The 5,232-nt window shown below is 35.8% G+C and overlaps 1 protein-coding gene across 1 annotated transcript in view; it reads left to right on the forward strand.

Moving 5' to 3' along the window:
- Naa11 (N-alpha-acetyltransferase 11, NatA catalytic subunit) overlaps positions 1-756 on the forward strand; it is a 7,137-nt gene extending 6,381 nt beyond the window's left edge. Inside the window, exon 2 of the mRNA XM_010628468.2 lies at positions 688-756. The gene's annotated coding sequence lies outside the window, so the exon portion shown is untranslated. The remainder of the gene's footprint in view (positions 1-687) is intronic.
- Positions 757-5,232: the final 4,476 nt, after the last annotated feature.

Here is a 5,232-nt window from a genome sequence, read left to right on the forward strand (position 1 = left end):
AGAGAGGGTTTTTTTTTTTTTTTTTTTTTTTTTTTTTTTTTTTTTGGTACCCAGGATTGAACTCAGGTTCTTGTGCTTTAGGCAGGCAGTAGAACCACTGAGCTAAATCCCCAGCCCGTGACTTTGTCATTCATTTTTTGGTGTTTGGTTTGGTTGGGTTTTTTGGGTTTTTTTGTTTTTGTTTTTTGGTTTTTTGCGGGGGTACTGGGAATCAAACTCAGGTCCTTGCACTTGCAGGGCAGGCGGTGGAATCACTGAGCTAACTCCCCGGCCCCTTCTTTCAATAGAATTGATGTTTCTTTTGAGTGATATAGGATGGAGTGGAATTTAAAATGGCAAATAAAAGTATCAGTTTCTTCAGATTTAAAATAACTTTAGAACAAGCAGATCTTCATCTTTTAGGGTCTCCCCTACACACCCTTCCCCTGCCGTTCTGCTAAAGGCAGAAATGGCTTTTGGACATCAGGAGACGTTCATGTGTCCTAATGGCCAGGTCTGTGTCCATATTTGTGTTGTCTGAATTCTCACTAATTTCCATTGAGATATATCTAGTCCAGAGTAGTTACTGGATGTCTCATAGGGTCTGTAGCTCAAGTCTGTCATTGGTCAAACCATTATTCTTCCTTAACTTCTTCCAGAGCCTGTTTTCTTCCAGTTCTCATTTGCTCTCTTCTTCCTTCTCAACAGCATTGTAGGTCCTCGTATCAGCCACAGCTACCCCTGGTGCTGGGCTGGCCTGTTCTGCTCTGCAGCATCTGCTCTTGGATCTCACAGTGACCTGGGTGGCTTCTCATTTTCAGCTCTCAGCAACAGTCTTCCACATACACTTCTGGGATCACGAAGAAGTTCCCTGATTCCAGAGCCTGCTGTGCAAGAAACAAGGAAGCTTGAGGCCTGCTATTGCAAAACCTTGTCCTACTCACACCCTGCTTTCCTTGTATTCTTTTTGTAGCAGTCCTACATTGGGTGTGGTGTTCCTGCGAGTTTGTCTTCTAGAATGCCAAAAAGGAAGCCAAGAAAATTTAAAGCTCCCCAGCTTTCAGTTTTTGCTATTATTTATCTGGATTTTCATCCTTGAAAGGGTTGTCAGAACCGTCAAGTTAGACTTCGTAGCTCCTTCCCCCTCCTTTCTGGTACAAGTATCTCATTCCTCTTCCTGTCTCTGGACCCCTCCCTCTTTGTCCTAAACTCCCTTTAAGGGGGTATTGTCCCCTTCCCAGTGGGAGAAGGTATAAGTAACAGTTTCTAGTTTACAAGTAGAATTTGGAGATTTTCTAAAAAGGGTGATCTGTAATTAGAATCTCTAATTGGCCTATGTTAATTTTGTTTTGTTTTGTTTTTTGTTATAATTATGTAACTTGATATTTACTGAGGATCTATAGTATTCATTTACATTACTATGGCATTTACTAACAAGATAGTTGATCTTATTGGCAACTCTGAGGTAGATATTTATTATTCTTGTTTTGCAGCTGAGGAAACAAATAAATATCCAGGATTCAAACCCAGATCTGTGTGAATTCAAAGCAAAGTTCCTTCTACTTTCCTGTTGCCACTATTTGTATTTTATTTACATAAATGTTAAAACCTCAACCAAAAGGGGAATCTACTGTTTAAATATGTTAAAATTTGGCTTACTATACAACTAATATGTCAATTGTAAATATCTATATAACCTTCAATTACAATTCCCATTCCATATCTTTGGTGAAAATAAAGTGCTTTGACCTCTGAAGTGAAAGTCACTTAATAAATCTATTGTTGTCATTATTTAAAGTTGTTTTTATGTTTGTTGAATGTGAATTACCAAAGTATATAACATTTTTCATGTTTAAATTGTTATGAAAACTGTTATATATGGATTTAAATCTAAGCCCTGACATTAACCGCCTGATGACAAGAGATAAGTCTGTTCTCTGTGATCATAGTCAGCCCTGGTAAGTACATCTTACAGATCTTCCCACTGCACTCTGAGAATGTCTGCCTAATGGTAAATGATTGCCTGAGACAGATATAAAAATGGGTTTTTTTTCCTACCTAAACCATTTGCCATTTTATGTGCCAATACAGACCTCTCACCTATCTTTCCATCATTCCTTTATTTCTTTTTAATTTTCTCCCTTACCTGTGAAACTGTTTTATTCTTTACCCTCAAGTGTGTGTTTATCTCTTTGTTTTTAAATATTACAGCTTTCTAACATCTGTCTCTAGGGCAGCATAATCTTACTGATGAAATATTCCATGTTTTCCTTGAGCCCTCATCAATATGTCTTCATGTTAACAGCTCAGCAGATGGAGAAACAGAAGGGGTAGCCTCAGCTTACCTGAGTGATTTCCCTCTAGCATCATGGCGCATTGACTGTCTCTAGTAACTTGATGAGCAATTGGAACAATTGGGAAATAAGAGAGGATATCTAACTTTTTCAGTATTAAGAGACAACAGAATTTTAACTGCCTACCTATTTGGGCTTTGCCTATTTTGATAAAACAAACAGTAATAATAATAATAATAATAATAATACCATTTGGTAAACACATTAGCATGTTCCCAAGTGGCCTGAGGATAATAACCTGTGATTTAGCAGCAGCAGTAGCTTTTTGCACCACTGAAATTGTAGGAGCCTCTGGGACTACTTTTTGTAATAGCATTGTTCTTTTACGTAGACAAATTATGTTTTTTTTTCTGAATTAGCTGCATGCTTTTTCCATAACCATAATCCTTAAGAGACCAAAGGATATAAAGAAGTTACATGTGCAGATTTATGGGTGAGCTCAAGTCCATCAGCAAATTTTCCACGGTATTGCCATCCGGCACACCATTTTCCTTGGTTGAAAGAGAAACTTTGTGAATGAAGCTCTTGAGTTACTTCGAGTCTTTTTTCTTTTTTCTTTTTTTTTTTTTTCTTTTAACCTTTTGGAGGTAAGAGCAAGAAGCAAGAGATGATTATTTCAAAGAAAAGGTATGTGGATGAGAAGAAGTAGGAAATAATAGTGAAAATTACATCAAAATGGAGAAGCTATAGAGAGGATCAAGAAATAAAGCAAGTTTTCTCAAATGTTTATGTGCAACTAAGTAATTTCAGAGCTATATTTAAAATGCAAGTTTTAGCTGGGCATTGATGACGCACATCTATAATCCCAGCACTTGGGAGGCTGAGGCTGGAGGATCACTGTGAGTTCGAGACCAGCCGGGGCTACATGGTGAGTTCCAGGTCAGTCTCAATTATATAATGAGACCCTGTCTCAAAAATAAATAAATAAATGATAAATGAATGCAGGTTTGTTTCATTAGATCTAGGGTGAGGCTTGTGTGTGTACCTTTCTAATTAGTTACACAGTGCTAATATTGCTGGTCTAGAAAGAGTACACTTTGACTAGTAAAGATCTTAAAACTCATCTCTGACATTGGCAATGCAATTTAACACCAGTCGCCAGCCTTTATGTTGCTTGAATTAGACCCTAAATAGTTCAGAATCCCATCCCTAAATATAAACTCACATGAATCCTATTTTTCACAAATTGCAGACATTTAATGTATATAATAAAAATGTTTATGTAAATAATGTGAAATTATTGATTATCAACATTACCTTTTAGTATACATTAAGTAATTAATTTTCCTCATCATTAGTTGATAAATTTCCCTAGATGCTGAAATTATTTCATTCTAACATTTGACAAGAGATTTGAAAAGGTTTTTTTGTTTTGTTTTGTTTTGTTTTGTTTGTTTTAGTAACAGACCTGTGCATTGCTAGAGATGGTATGGGAAATATTTCAGGAGAGACTTCTCATTCAAAGAGAACAATTTCTATTCTAGTGTTTCTTAAAGTATAGTTCATATGCCTATTTCATTAGCCAGAAGCTATGTTAAAAATGTACCTGCTCCACTCAGATTTATAAAATCAGAGTCCTGTACTTTAATCAGCTCCAGCTTACTGTTTTTCACAATATCCGAAAAACACTGATTACTACAAGGTACTAAAATCATGAAAATAATTTAATGAGAGCCTTTTCCATTGGTATTACTGTCGGTTTAAAGTAATTCATTTAAAAAAGGGACTCAACTGATACAACATTTCTATGATAAAAATGGAAGAGATTGAGGTGAATGGGAACTTTTTTCTCTTAAATTCTTTTATTGGTACATTTTAGGTATACAGTACATTTGCATTCATCATTGGGAGCTTGTACCTTTACATATATTTTGGTTCTTATTTTTTCAAATGGGGACTCTTTCTATAAACCTAAAATTTAAAGCAATTTTACATAACTATAAACATTGGATACATATGATTATACATATTTTATGTAAATTATTTTTATCATGTGTGTCCTTCTTTGGGTTTTTTTGGGGGGATGGTCATTAATACCCTCTTCCATAATCATTTTCAAACCAAAAGTAGCTACCTCTTGGCTTTTGTGGTGTGTAGAACAAGCCCAAAGACTGAGAACACACACATATAACTCATACTATGAAATTTTGCTAATTTTTTTTCCAAAACAAAACATTCAAATTCTGCAGTGTCCCATTAGGAAGCAGCCACCTGGCAAGCCTAAGACCACACAGGTTCCTCTTGTGTGTTGCCAAGCTCTGTGTCCCCACCAGCTGGGAATTGTGTTTGAACGTTTACTAACACTCTACCTAGCCAAAGCCAGTGAAACAGACTGAATGACTTATCAAGGTCCTTCCTTATACTTTTTCCTAGACATGAATGCTTCCTTGAAATCTTGAAAGACACAGATCATTTCCTTGAGGTGCACTTGAAGGGTTATTTAAACACCATGTTTCTTTATGTGAGCATAGGAATTATAGTTTGTGAAGTTATGAAAAAAGTCCTCTCATTATAAATCATATATATATATTGCTTTTCTAACCAAAATTAAGATAGATTTTTTACTTTTAGAATGGGGTTATCACCTCAATGCATATTATAAAAGCTTACCTAGAGAATACCGCTCTTCCCAAGCTGAGCAATTTTCATGCGACAGTTTAATAAAGTGGGAAGTCACAGTTCTCAGAGTCCAGTGTCTTAAATTTTAGTCTTAGTTTGGCTTATTACCACCTGGATATGCACTGGCACATCAATTTCTTACTTATAGAGACAAAAAATAACTTCCATGCCCTTGGGTTATTGTGTAATGAAGTGGTATAAGAAAACTGCATTGTAATTTGTTAAAAGACATGTACATGCTACTGCTAGCATTTTTTACATTCAGAGGTTGTATCCACAA

This window comes from Fukomys damarensis, unplaced genomic scaffold, assembly GCF_012274545.1.
Source record: "Fukomys damarensis isolate Sample0158 unplaced genomic scaffold, DMR_v1.0_HiC HiC_scaffold_32, whole genome shotgun sequence".
NCBI lineage: Eukaryota > Metazoa > Chordata > Mammalia > Rodentia > Bathyergidae > Fukomys > Fukomys damarensis.